The sequence below is a fragment of the Macaca nemestrina genome, chromosome X (genome assembly GCF_043159975.1).
Source record: "Macaca nemestrina isolate mMacNem1 chromosome X, mMacNem.hap1, whole genome shotgun sequence".
Taxonomy (NCBI): Eukaryota; Metazoa; Chordata; class Mammalia; order Primates; family Cercopithecidae; genus Macaca; species Macaca nemestrina.
Window position 1 is genome coordinate 151,577,480 of NC_092145.1, and position 14,795 is coordinate 151,592,274.

The 14,795-nt window shown below is 44.5% G+C and overlaps 1 long non-coding RNA gene across 2 annotated transcripts in view; it reads left to right on the top strand.

Annotated features, from left to right (window-relative positions):
• The window catches only part of LOC139360889 (uncharacterized), a 112,640-nt gene that overhangs the window by 639 nt on the left and 97,206 nt on the right, over positions 1-14,795 (top strand). For both annotated transcript variants that reach the window (XR_011618444.1, XR_011618445.1), the window contains exon 2: positions 11,127-11,238. This is a non-coding gene — a long non-coding RNA (uncharacterized lncRNA). The remainder of the gene's footprint in view (positions 1-11,126; positions 11,239-14,795) is intronic.

Here is a 14,795-nt window from a genome sequence, read left to right on the forward strand (position 1 = left end):
CCGGAGGAGACTCATTTAGATGCAATGGCCAATTTTTTTTTTTAAACCAGACTGTATAAATTTACAGTTTCCTTTTCAGCTGAAGCAGACAATGTTAAAACACATTAGATTTTCTGTTTCGGAATGCAAATTAAACATAGGCAAGCTCTTGGAAGGCTTCATTGAGGGCTTAAGAAAATAGGAGATTGAAAATGTCGACGCTTGAGTAAGGCAAGAGATTTTAGCCTTGTAGCAATGTGGTCCTGTGTGTGTTTACTTAAAAAGAGAAAACTGCTTAATAATAAAACGGCCCTAGTCTTCCTTGAACATAACAGGAAGCACTGCTTAAAAAAATTTTCTTTTCTTTTTTTTTTTTTTTAACAGCCACCATTTATTTGTCGGTGCACAGGGAGGGGGTGCGGTTGAGGCAGGGTTGGGGTAGTCACGCAGGCACTCCCCAAAGCCTGCTCACCCGGCCCCTCCAACCCCAAGGAGTGGAATCTAGAAGCAGCCCCTAGGGGCTCTCCCCTCTCATCTAGAAATGACTTTCCTAAGTAACTGTCACTATAAACTAGGTTCCTTTCTGTTCTCTGTCCTCCTTTTTCACCCCCAAAGCAAAAACAACAAAAACACAATCTAATAGAAAAGCCCCTCCCACCCCAACGAAAACCAAGCGGAGCACTGGCCCCAAACTCTGCTGCTGCTGTGCCTGCCCCTGTTATGGGAGCCTTGTGGGCTACTTTCTGCTCTTTTCTTCCCCTGGAGAGTTATTTAAGGCCTTTAAATGCCATTCTGTGCACACAGAACTTAAAAATGGTCTGGCACGGGGGAAAAGTTGGCAAATGTCGAGTTCACAATCTGTTGCCATTATGTGAAGCCAGATTCAGTAAAAACTCTATTGGCTTCCGGAGCCAGGTTATGCAACATCTTAAAAGGGTTTGGGGATGTGTCTGTAGAAGGGGGAAGGGGGACCTGAGAGGGGATCTGGGTGTCGCATGTAAGCTTGCTGTACTGGGGATGGCCGTGGACACAGACGGGTGTCGGGAGCTGCACCATTTCAGTCTTAAGAGCAAGAAGCCCCCCTGCATCTAACTGTGTGGGCTTTGAAAATGGGGGTGAAGGGACCAAAAGGCATCTCTGGGCCATGAGTTCCTGTAGGGTCTCCACATTGAGATGGTGAGTTGGGGATGGGCCCGTATGAGCCGGCTAGGGCTGCCATGTCAGAGCAGCAGACATGGATTCCCTCACACTCTGGAGGCCACATGTTTGAAACCCGGTGTCACAGGGCTGCTTTCTCCCTCAGCTCCTCTCGGTGGCTTGTAGACGGCCTGTGTCCTCCCATGGTTGTCCCTCTGTGTGTGCCTGTGTCCTCATTGCCTCCTCTTGTAAGGACTCCAGTCCTACTGGATCAGGGCCCACCCTAATGACCTCATTTTAATTTAATTGCCTCCTTAGAGATCCTGTTTCCAAATACGGTCACATTCCAAAAGGTAGTGGGGATTAGAGCTTCAGCCTTTGAATTTTAGGGATTATTCCCCGTTATGGGATGGGGAGAACACTTCAGAGGCTTGGTAAGGGAAGCAGAGTGGGTGGGGAAGGAGCTTGCACCCCTTGGGCACCCAGGCGTTGGGATGCCCCTGGCCCCTCAGCCCCTGGGTTTGCAGACTGGAGAGCAGGGTGCTCCCAGGGAAGTGGGAGGGGTGGGGGCAGGGTAGCTGTTAACTGCTAGACTTGGGCCTGTCGCCCATATGACAGCTGCATTTTCAATTCTCTTTTGGAATATTCCTTCTGTATTGCAGTTTCACTGTAGCCTGAGAGCCAGCTGGATAAGCTGCTAGGGACACAGGATTCCCGGGTGATAGCGCAGGGCAGCAGTGGTGTCTCAGGGTCTTGCTCACATCTGTGTGCTTGGCACCTGGGAAGGAGCTCCAGGTAATTCTGCAGACTAAAGGAGGGGAGGAGCAAGCTCACCCTGTGGGTTTTCAAGATGTTAATTTAATCTTCCTTGTTTGTACTTGACAGAAACCACAAAGCTTGTTCATCCAAAGTAGTGTCTTTTGTGGTGAAACGATTATCAGTAATTATTAAGAAACAGAGGGAGTCTTCTCCTTGGCCGCCGAAAAACTCAGAAATGTGGGGAGAAATATCAAAGTTGTGGATGATCTGATATCATGAATTTTCTCGGAAAGGAGATGACCAGAGGCGAAAGTGTATTGGAGCTTCCGTCTCAGTGGCTTTTTTTAAGGTTTGGTTCCAAATGGTGGTGACTCCAGAGAGTTGATGATCTCACAATGCTTTTGAATTTGCACAGCGAAGCCTTCAAGTCCTGCCTTGGCAGTTTCAGCAGAAGCATAAAGGATTCAAGGAACCACAGACACGATGGTGGAGACATTTTTGGTGGTGATTTGCCTGGCAAAGCCCTGGGGAGCCGGCTGGCTTGGTCAGCTGTAGGCAGAGTTTGTCCTTTCCCTCTGGGGGAAATCCACTTTGTCCGGAACACTCTGGAGTCCTTCGGGTCATTCACTCCCGAGTCCTTCGGGCCATTCACGATCTTTCACCCTTTCTTCAAGCTCACCTCTCTCTTTAAGGAACAGCCGAGCATCCCTGGAGGCTCCAAGTCTTCTCTTCTACTGAACTGTGCCAGCAGGAATGTCTATCAGGGTTCCTAAGAGTTCTGTACCTGAGTGAATGCAGACCTTTTGCACAAATTTCTAGTAGGTGATTCACTAGAGGCCAAAGGCAGGGGAAATATAATCATTCACTCATTTTTTTCATGCCTTTTGTTTCCTTCTTCTAAACTCTTGCTTCTTTTGTGTGTATTTTATTTTGTTTGCCTTAGCTTCTTAAGTCAGGGAGGGTTGGAAGGGAAGGAAGGTGTTTGAAATATACGAGTGACAAATGAACGGAAATTTGCTGCTTGGTGATAGCACCAAAGGAAGGTGAAAATATGTGTAGTGGACGTTGGTAGTTTTGGTCTGACTCCGTGTTTGGCCTCTATCTTTGGGTTAAAACAACTCAAATTTTCTCTGGGGAACACAGGCTGTTATTCTCAGTCCCTGAGATACAGAGCTCCAGCGCTGGGGGCCCAGGTCTGGCCAAACGGCATCTCACATTCCTTGGCCACGGCGACTTCTTTGACCCATCATGACCCAGAGACAGCCAGATCTGGGCTTCTATTAGAATTCATGACAAAGGGTTTTTTTGGTTTATTTTGTTTTTGTTTGTTTGTTTGTTCTTTTTGCTAGGGTTGCTAAACAGGTACCAGTAAACCCAGTAATGAAAAAAAAAAAAACAAAAAAAACATCATTCTTATCACTCCTTGAGACCGAAAATGGTAGTGAGGAATATGGAGCTAAGGGGTGAGACCTCCCTGGATAGCTTGGGAATACCTGAATCTAGCCAAGCCTGAAGGCCACACATGACATTTGCAGTTATGTGAACCAATGTGTTTCTTTTCTTTTTTCTTTTCTTCTCTTTTCTCCTTCCTTTCCTTTCCTTTCCTTTCCTTCTTTTTTTCTTTCTTGTAGCCCCATTTGACTTTAGTTTCAAATGCTTGTCACTGAAAAATGTTCTTGGCTTATTGAAATACTAACCTCTATTTTGTTGAGTATTAAAATTATAGGCTGGGCATGAAGGCTCACGCCTGTAATCCCAGCACTTTGGGAGGCCGAGGCGGGTGGATCACTTGAGGTCGGGAGTTTGAGACCAGCCTGACCAACATGGAGAAACCCCGTCTCTATTAAAAATACAAAATTAGCCAGGGGTGGTGGCACATGCCTGTAATCCCAGCTACTCAGGAGGCTGAGGCAGGAGAATGGCTTGAATCTGGGAAGGAGGTTGCGGTGAGCCAAGATTGCGCCATTGCACGCCAGCCTGGGCAACAAGAGCAAAACTCTGTCTCAAAAAAAGGTAATAAAATGTGTGTGTGTGTATATATATATATATATATATATATATATATATATATATATATATATGATGCTGTTGGAGCCACAGAGAATTTTCCTCCTTCCCTTTCATTTTTTATTGTGACTTATGACCTATAAGTGTTAAAGAGCATTCCAGAGACATATACCTGTTACTAAATCAGTGATTTCCCAAGTGAAGAGGCAGAACATTGCCATTTGCTCAGGGGGCCTCCTATGATTACCATCCTACTAGAAGTCTCTTACCATTGGAAGCTACCGTTATTTGGGCTTTTGGGGAAATCATCTCCTTGCTTTTTTTTTTTTTAATCAGTTTGTCTATGTACACATCCTCAAAAAGAATTAATTTTGTATTAATGGAATCATACAGCATGTATCTTCTGGGGTCTTGCATCTGTCACCAACACTGTATGTGCAATGTTCCTATTGGCTGTCACTATAGCTCATTCATTCTCAATGCTATCATAGCATCCCACGTGTGACAGCACACGATGTATCCATTAGAGAGTACCTTGTGTGCTGGATGTTTCTGTAGAGAATTTATTGAAGTCGATCAGTGCAACAGAGCTCATATTGGAAACAAACTGAAATGTGCATCACTCTGTGCAGAAGCCCAGTCTTGAATCAGCCCAGCCATCTGCCTGCCTTGGTCCACATCCAAGCAGTTGATGGCTGCTAAGGAAAAATTGCATAACTGAGCAAATATGTGTTACTACAGCATTGTGATCTTCAACCCCAGCTGGGCCCTCCTGAGAGCAAGAGATTCTGTGCATCCCTCTTTAGCCCTGTCTTCCATCCTTTGTTAAATGATCAGTGCTTCCCCCAACCCCTTCCCTGCACATTCTCAGAAGATGGCTTTGCCTCTTTATGGAGGTCATTGTGCAGGAAGTTCTTTCATTTCTTAACTTAGCAGCGAGGAACCTTATCTACATCCATGCCCTTCATGCCTGCCGTTCCAGGGCCCAGTTGTCCCGTTTTTTCCAGGTCACCCGCACTTGTGCCCTGCACCCCTCTAGTACCTCCTATCCTTGTCCTTTTGCTCTCCCTTCCCTACGTGGGGCAATCTGACCATATCTGTGCAAGTCCTTTGCCTTAAAACTCATCTTCATTGTCCCTGTGTGGAACCGGACGTTTTCAGTTCTCATCTGAATTATTGCGTTAGTTGTTCTGATTGGTCTCCCTTTAACGCTTGCCTCTTTTGGTTCAAGCTATATTCCTCTACAGAAGCCACAGTAATGTTTCTGAAATGCACATCTGACGATGTGAATCTGTGTTCATTTCCTGGGGTGGCTGTAGCAAATCACCACGAACTGGGGGTGGCTTACAACAGCAGAAATGCTTTTGTCACAGTTCTGGAGGCCACAGGCCTGAGATCAAGGTGTCGGCAGGGCTGGTCCCTTCTGGAAGTTTCTGGGGGAGACTCCATCCCATGCAGCTCTCTTAGCTTCCGGTGGGGGGGGGGGCAGCAATCCTTGGTGCTCCTTGGTTTGCAGACTCACTGTCACTCCAGTCTCTGCCTCTGTCTTCACATGGCGCTTTTGTCCCTGTCTCTAATCTCCCTCTCCTTTCTCTTATAAGGACACCAGTCATTTGACTTGGGGACCATCCTAAATCCAGTGTGTTCGCACCTTGAGATCCTTGTAATTACACCTGCAGAAACCCTAATTCTAAATAAGGTCACATTCTGAGGTTCTGGGAGTTCAAACTTAGATGTATGTTTTGGGAGTTGCTATTCAGGTCACCATATACCCTCTTGCTGAAAACCCTTGCGTGGTCTCCCGTTTCCTTGCAGGGTATAATCTAAACTCCTTAGCCAGGAATATAGGCCCTTCCTGAACTGACCTTTCACAGCCGCAGCTGCATGGCCTCCTGGCCCCACGTGCCTGCCATATACTTCGTTCTTCTGTGTGAACTGATCTTGCTCTCCCGGAGTCTCTCTGGCCTTTTCTTTGTTATTTAGTCCCAGCCCTGCAATATCCTCCTTACCTCTGGACTCTCCCATCTTCCTCCAAGTCCATGGAGTGCCCTGTGTAGACAGTCAAGAGGCCACAAAACCAAGTCACAGAGCTGACAACCATCCCCAAAGTCAACCAGCACAGCAGATTGGAGAGTGGGATTATATTAGGAAAGCTTAATCTCAAAAAAAAAAAAGTCAAAATACACCTACTCATAAATTACCTGCAAGTAGACAAAAAAGAAAAAAAAAACCTCATTAAAGAATGTGATTGCTTATGAAAATAGCCACCATTTCCCTTTGCACAGAAATTGCTTATGATTGTCAATAAGGAAGGGGAAACATGAGCTGTGGTCATCGAATTTGGAGATGTAACTGGATATTGCGGAAATATTTAAACAGAATTCTGTTTGTCTACACCCTATGGCTAAATAAGTAGACCATGCTGTGAATACATAGCTCTGCATTTTAACAGCATATTTAAATTATGGCCACATTCCCAGACAGGACTGAATGGCCAGGATGACCAAACAATGTGCTGCTTAGTGGGGAGATAAATTTCCAGAACTCCGGCTCATGGGGGAAAAGCAGACTTTGGCATCGTTGGGTGCTGGGAACACAAGAATAAGACTCTCCATAAACCTGGTGTTGAGGGTGGCCTTTTATGGTTATTTGGTTTTATTTCACTTTTAGTTTTTTTTATTGTGGTAAAATATACATAACACAAAGTTTGCTATTGTAACCATTTTTAAGTGCACAAGTCAGTGGCATTAAGTGCATTCATCATTTTATTTCCTCTTATTAATGAATTCTAGATTGGACATAGCACAAGATAACTTCTAGTGAAGTAAAACATGCAGACTGTTGGCTTGACTCAGTGGCTTACCCTTGTAATCCCAGCACTTTGGGAGGCTGAAGAAGGTGGATCACTTGAGTCCAGGAGTTTGAGGCCAGCCTGGCTAACTTGGCAAAACCCCGTCTCTACTAAACATAAAAAAATTAACCAGGTGTGGTGGCGTGCACCTGTAATTCCAGCTACTCGGGAGGCTGACACAGCAGAATTACTTGAACCTGGGAGGCAGAGGTTGCAGTGAGCTGTGATGGCGCCACTACACTCCAGCCCGGGCAACAGAGCGAGACTCTGTCTCAAACAAACAAACAAAATATTTCTTTCTGTCATAGGTTTTAAAAAAATAGACTGCCAAGCGTTTGCTTTTTTGTTTTTTTTCTTTTGAGACACCATCTTGCTCTGTTGCCCAGGCTGGAGTGTAGTGGCATGATCACCGCTCACTGCGCCCTCAACCTCCTGGGCTCAAGTGATCTCCCGCCTTGACCTCCCAAAGTGCTGAGATTACAGGCATGAGCCACTACGCCCGGCCGAAAAGAAATCTTTCTGCCCAATAAGAAATTTGAGAATTTGATGGGCTATGTTCTCCTGGTACAGGGAGAAGGAAACAACTCCTTTAGAAGCCTACTGATACCATGCAGGCTGTTGTTTTTGCAGAGCATTTTATGCTTTCTTTTTTTTTTTTTTTTTTTTTTTTGAGACGGAGTCTCGCTTTGTCGCCCAGGCTGGAGTGCAGTGGCCGGATCTCAGCTCACTGCATGCTCCGCCTCCCGGGTTTACGCCATTCTCCTGCCTCAGCCTCCCGAGTAGCTGGGACTACAGGCGCCCACCACCTCGCCCGGCTAGTTTTTTGTATTTTTAGTAGAGACGGGGTTTCACCATATTAGCCAGGATGGTCTCGATCTCCTGACCTCGTGATCCGCCCGTCTCGGCCTCCCAAAGTGCTGGGATTACAGGCTTGAGCCACCGCGCCCGGCCGCATTTTATGCTTTCTGTTTTGGAATGAGCATTCTGGTTTGTAGGATAAACGTATCTCAAGACGAGGTGGGCAGGCTGTCAGCAAAATAAGAGGAAAAGATGGTACCACCACAAATGCAGAGCTCGTGAGAACTGAATGCATATCCCCAGAATTCTGGACACTTGACAAGCCCTCCCAGTGCCTCTCTTGTAGCTGAGACTATACGGTGAAATGATAAGGGAAACACTGAAAAGAAAACATTCTGGTTTGGGAGTGGGATTATTTTAGTCTTCTCCTGGGTTGTAATGTTCATTTGACCTCACTAATGTGCACAGAGTTTAAAAAAAAATTTGTTCCAACTGAAAGATAACCCTCATTCTGCATGGAAATGTCTTCTGAACAATCATTAACTAATGGATTGATGATGAGAAATTTGACTCTGCATGGAAATTAACTTGCAAAAGCATGACATAAATCTTCTCTGTTCTTTCTGTGAGAAATTTTCTCCCAAATGGTTTTTCAAGATGAGTAAAAGGAAAAGTGCATAATTGTGGCTGTCACTAGATCTTTTCCTTCATTTTGGGAGTCTATTCTTACTTATTCGAATCATGTAGACAACTTTGATTATGCCACAATTGCCCACTGATTCACTCATCTGCAAAGTGTCCCCCGACCACAGACCCCAACTCCTCTCTCACCTGACAGTCCTCTGTTCCACACAATCCAGCTTTCACCCTGTGCTTTCAACTGTGTTACAGTGGCCTTAGGAAGAAACCACATTTGGAAGGCTCTGTGTTGGAGAAATATTGAGCTATGTCACTGATTTCTCGGATATGGGAAACAGAACACACAAGCTCTGCTTTTTACAACTTGGATTTGTATGTGGGTTCTCAGACAGCTCTCACGTTCTAAAATTACTCTTTGGACATCTCATTGTCTATTCCCAAGCTCTTCATTTTGACTGATTCTAAAAGGGCTGGTCTATAGTCCCTCGAGGCAAAAAGGAGACGTTGGTGATTATCATTTTTTTCCACAGCAATAAGGAAAGTTATTTGTAGTCACTCTTTTAAAAAAAAATTTTTTTTTTTTTTTTTGAGACAGAGTCTCACTCTGTTGCTTAGGCTGGAGTGCAGTGGTGTGATGATAGCTCACTGCAGCCTCCAACTCCCTGGCTCAAGCAATCCTCCAGCTTCAGCCTCCCGAATAGCTGAGATTACAGGTGTGTGCCACCACACCCAGCTAACTTAGGTATTTTTAGTAGTGATGGGGTTTCATCATGTTGGCCAGGCTGCTCTTGAACTCCTGACCTCAGGTGATCCACACACCTTGGCCTACCAAAGTGCTGGGATTATAGGTGTGAGCCACCGCTCCTGGCCATATAGTCAACTCTTATTGTAGACTCTTGATTCTGTCAGTCCTTTATATTCTTTGTAAAGCGTTCGTAGGGTCTGGGTGAGACAAAACTCTTTTTTTTTTTTTCCTCTAAGCAATTCTACTTAAGAGGGAGATGGCTTCTGTGTTTCGACTAGCAGACTCGTTTGTTGGCGATGACATTTATGACCCATCTTCAGACGGTGCAGGCAGGCGCTTCTGCACGACACCCAGCAGCCCTTGGGCTGGATGAATGTATCCTTAATGTATCCCATTTTTTCTTTTCTTTTGTCTGTTCTTTCTTTCTGTCTTTCTGTCTTTCTGTCTTTCTTTCTTTTTCTTTCTTCCTTCCTTCCTTCCTTCTTTCTTTTCTTTCTTTCCTCTCTTTTTCTTTCTTTCCTTCCTTCCTTCTTTTCTTCTCTTCTTTCTTTCCTTCCTTTCCTTTCCTTTCCTTCCTTTCTTTTCTTCTTTCTTTTCTTTTTCCTTCCTTCCTTCCTCCCTTCCTCCCTCCCTTCCTTCCTTCCTTCCTTCCTTCCTTCCTTCCTTCCTTCCTTCCTTCCTTCCCTCCCTTCCTCCTCCCTTCCTCCCTTCCTCCCTCCCTCCCTCCCTTCCTTCCCTCCCTCCCTCCCTCCCTCCCTCCTTCCCTCCCTCCTTCCCTCCTTCCTTCCTTCCTTCCTCCCTCCCTCCCTCCCTCCCTGACAGAACCTCGCTCTATCCCCCAGGCTGGAGTGCAGTGGTGCGATCTCGGCTCACTGCAACCTCCACCTCCCAGGTTCAAGCGATTCTCCTGCCTCAGCCTCCTGAGTAGCTGGGATTACAGGTGTGTGCCACCATGCCCGGCTAATTTTGGTATTTTTAGTAGAGACAGGGTTTTGCCATGTTGTCTAGGCTGGCCTTAAACTCCTGGACTCAAGTGATCCGCCTGCCTCGCCCTCCCAAAGTGCTGGGATTACAGGTGTGCGCCACTGCACCCAGCTGAATGTATTTTTAATTGATTTACAAGGCCAGTGGGTATGCACCTGTGAACAATTTTCAGAAAGCATTAAATGCCTGCACGAGCAAAGCAAAGACTTCTGGCGGCATCTTTGGCAGAGCTTACGGTAGGGGAGGCATCTCAGCAGGCCTGGCCTCTGCTTGCTACCCTCACTTGAGTTGTTACTGACAAGCAGGAGGGTTCAGGGACAGAGGCTTAGGAGCCAGATAAAATACAGGACACTGGGCTGTGTGTGAATCTCATTCAATGCAACGAATGATGTTTTAGTGTAAGTACGTCCCAAATATTACTTGGGATCTACTTAGATGAGCAGAAAGTGTACATTCTCGCAATCACTGTGTAATTGGACTTGTCTGAAGCTGCAGCCTTGAGTGGAAACTGTGTTCTTTTCCATCTTTTTCTCTTCTTACTTGGCATGCTCTTCAGATATATAGGGACCAATGTGGTGGCCGCTAGTCACCAGTGGCTAGGGAGCACTTGAACTGAGGCTAGTCTGAATCAAAATGTCATCTGACCAGTGTAAAACACACCAGACTTCCAAGTCTTTTTATGGAAAAAATAGAACATTTCTCATTAATAACTTAATATTCCTTATGTGTTGAAATGATCCTATTTTGCATATATTGGGCTAACATGTGTCATTAAAATTAACTTCCCCTGCTTCTTTTTACTGATTTAATATGGCTACTGAGAGCTTTAAAGTTACACATGCTACCTGCACTTCATTTCTGTTAGAGCTGGGATTAGTGGACTTTCTGTAAAGGGCCAGTAGCAAATCTCTTAGGTTTTGTGGCAGATAGGGTCACTGTCTTAACTGTTTGACTCAGTTGTCTCCAGCCATAGACAATATATAAACACATGAGTGTGGCTGAATGCTAATTAGTCTTTATTTATAAAGCCTTATTTTGCTTGCAGGTGTATTTCTTGACCCCTGCGTTAGAGATTCTGTAGGCTTTTTTATGTGTAATTTTTAAATGGCATATCTTTGTGTCTCCAAGCAATTTGTTAAATGGACAATTTACCCTTTGCAATATGGTTCAGGTATTACATAGAAAAGTGTTGGCAAGATCTTGATTTTTTTTTTTTTTTTAAATAAGAGAGAAGAAAAAGCATGCATACGGCTGCTAGCGTGTGGGTCCTTACTGTAGCAGAGCCTCCTGGATGGGGTGGATTGCCGTCCATCATGAAGAGGCAAAGAGAATCCAGGAGGTAATGTTTTGTCCTGAGTCCTATAGAGGTGGAGGGCACACTGAATACACACTGCATTGAAAACATAGTGGCACCATCTAACAGGTTCAAGAGATGAGGCCGCACAGGAGCTCGTGCCTGTCATCCCAGTGCTTTGGGAAGCTGAGATGGGAGGATTGCTTGAGCCCAGGAGTTTGAGGCTGCAGTGAGCCATGATTGTGCCACTGAACTCCAGTCTGGGCAACAGAGTGAGACCCTGTCTCAAATGAGCAAACAAAAAAAGATGAAATTACAGCAATGGGGAGGCTTGGGTCTTGGGTAAAGGGAAAATAATTTGGGTCTTGGGTAAAGGGAAAATAATTTTTACAAAGAACTGCTGTGCTAAAACCCTTTCCTTACCAAATTAAAACGTTTTATCTACTAAGAGTATGGTATGATGTAACTTATCTTATTTTATTTTTTAATTAAAAAAAACTTGTAGAGATGGAGTCTTACTATGTTGCCCAGGTTGGTCTCAAACTCCTGGTCTCAAACAATCCTCCCGCCTCGGCCTTCCAAAGTGCTGAGATTATAGGCGTGAGCCACCGTGCCTAGCCCATGATGTAATTTAGAATTGATTTTCATCAGATTGGAACATATCCTGAAATGTAAAATTTATTCGGGATCACATTTAAAAAAAAATAAATGACAGGCACAGACATATTTTTGCGAGGTGAGCTAGGGAATTGAGACACATCAGCCATGATTTGTACTTAAGTGAGGTGCTTATCTGTTTCTTTTACTGATGAGAGTGACTTAGAAGTCCTTTCGGAATAAGATGATCATAAATGAAAGTGAAATCCCAGGAAATTTCTAAATTAAAGTTTGATTTATAGCCCTTTTCATGCTCTTCTCTTCAGTGCTGAGAAGAGCTGGAGATAATTCGTGTCCCTTCGGTTTTGCAGTCTATGAATCATGCCCGGTTGTCATTGTTGAAGTTGAGTTTCAATTTTTGTTGTTATCTTTCCTTTCAGTGTCAGTGTGTAAACTTAATTTCACTGCAACTGATGTAATTGCTTAAGTAGCTGGGAAGTCCTGTGGGATTAGATTGGGGCTGGTATCGGGGTGCATGTTTCAAATGTAAAAGTTTACAACCTTGGAGGATTGCCATGAGTACCTTTGCTCACACGAGTGCAGATTCAGGGACATCTCTTCCCCCAATCTCACTCTTCATTAAATTGTCACAAGTCTAGATACTCTACTGGAAGAAAAGTAAGCAAATGTAGTGTATACTTACAGTGTGGTAGGCACTTAGTTCAGCACGTTACATATATGATTTCATCCTGAAAATTATCCTTTGAATAGTGCTAAAATTCAAAATCCTTAGTAATGTGAAAAGTACAAAATCCTTAGTAATGTGAACTAATATATAAATACAAAGTTTAAATGGATTCAGTTTAATTCTCTAAACTAAACTGTCTTTTCCCTTTTCGAAATTGTTGCTGGGATCTTTTCTTTTCTTTTTAAAAATGGTGTCACTAGCAAAAGGATGCCAGGGTTCGATAGAGGAAACTGTGTTAAGTTCTTCCAGGGACTTCTGCATCAAAACCGTAGTCAATGAGCGTAGAGTGTGGAATGACAGACAATGGAAACTTGGAAGGTTGGGGAGTGGCAGAGAAGTGGACAATAAAACATTACTTAAGGGGTACAATGTACATTATTCAGGTGATGGCTGCACTAAAAGCTGCGTAATAAAATTACAGTTGTACTCCATCAATGTATACAAATAATAACATAAAATGAAATGATAGTTGTGAGGACCCTGGTGCTTGATGTCTCAGCCCCAGGGCGTCTGGGCGAGCTGCCTGTACCTGTCACCAGGGGCACGCCTGGAGTGCCCGGCACCCCCTACCTGGCCTTAACCTGACAGCTTGGGTCTCGACCTTGCCCAAATGCTGTCACCAAGGCAGGGGCTCACAAACCTGCACCACGCACCTCCAACTTGAGCACTCTCCGGAGCAAAAAGTGACTGCCACACCTATCTGGACACCTGTGTCCACTGGGTGGCTGCCAGGGCTTTCTGTGTCAGCACAAGATGTCCTTTCACAGCCTTAGAAACGTCTGAAATCCAGTTAAGCATCATGCACTGCGTGTGGCTATGACTGTATTTAAAAGAAAAATCTAAAACAGTCTGCCTGCCTTTAGTTTTTATTGTGTGGAAGTGACCTTTTTGGGAAAAGTCCATCCCAGCTGTCTTTTAAATAATTAATGAATTAATTAACTTGAGACAGGGTCTCTCTCTGTCACCTAGGCTCGAGTGTAGTGGTGCCATTGTGGCTCACTGCAACCGCAGCCTTCCAGCCTCAAGTGATCTTCCCACCTCACCCTCCCAAGTAGCTGGGACCACATGGTGCACACCACCATGCCCTCTAATTTTTCTATTTTTTGTGGAGACGGGGTTTCACCATGTTACCCAGGCTGGTCTCAAACTCCTGAGCTCAAGTGATCCTCCTGCCTCGGCCTCCCAAAGTGCTGGGATTACAGGCGTGAGCCACCATGCCTGAATGCCAGCTGTCTTTAACGTCCCATGATCCATATTTGTCAGATTGCGTCCCCATGTTTTGATTTGGGTTGGACATCTTTGGCAAGAAGACTTGGTATGTCCTTTTCATTGAGTTTCATGGGGTCAGATGGTCAAGTTGTTCTTGCATTGCTTTTGCTGAGTTGGATCTGTTGGTGAGGGTTGTGTCCACCGGATCTCGCCCTTGTGCAGATACCTTCTTTCCCGTGTAAGGAATTACACAATTGGGCGTGATATTTGAGACTGTGTTCTGTTCATAATCCCTTCCTTATTGAGGTAGTCCATTGGTGGTTACAAATTGGTGCATTGCTAATGCTGTCATTTCTTCTAAAGTTCTTGGTTGAAATCTTTCCATGAAGAAGAGCTTTATTTCTGTACTCTCAGCTTTTGAGTATCACTCTTGATTCCTGGCTGCTTTTTTGTTATACGTGGCATAAGAATTACCATCGCTATTGTTTTATTACTTTTTTAATGCTGAAATTATCCCCACATTCACCCATGAGAGTCCCTGTGGCTACTATCACTCTTAAAAGGCAGAGTTTCTTTTGAACCTTTTACACATGACATGGCAAAACACACACACACACACACACACACACACACACACACACACGGCTCTGATATTTTTGATATCACTCTGTTTTACCTAATCTCTTGCCTCAGCCAGAATATATGCCGTTTAATTTGCCAAAGAGTAACATCTCAGGCAATCATTGAACAGCATTGCTATGCTAGGTGACCTTGCCTGCCCCAGGCCAAAGGGAAATTGTATTTTCATAAAACATTGTGGTTTACCTCGTTGAGTCAACAGTCAAGCATGGTGAAAATGTTATGACAGCAGAAATTCCCTGACAACCAACCAAGAAAGTTTTTACATCAGCATGCAAGATACAGCCCAAACTCTTAGTGATGTGGTTTGGGAAGACAGGCATTTTTTTGAAAAGCCCTGGTAATGTAGAAATGTCATTTTAAATGTGATGCAAATACTTCTTATGGTATCTCTTGTATGTGTGAATTT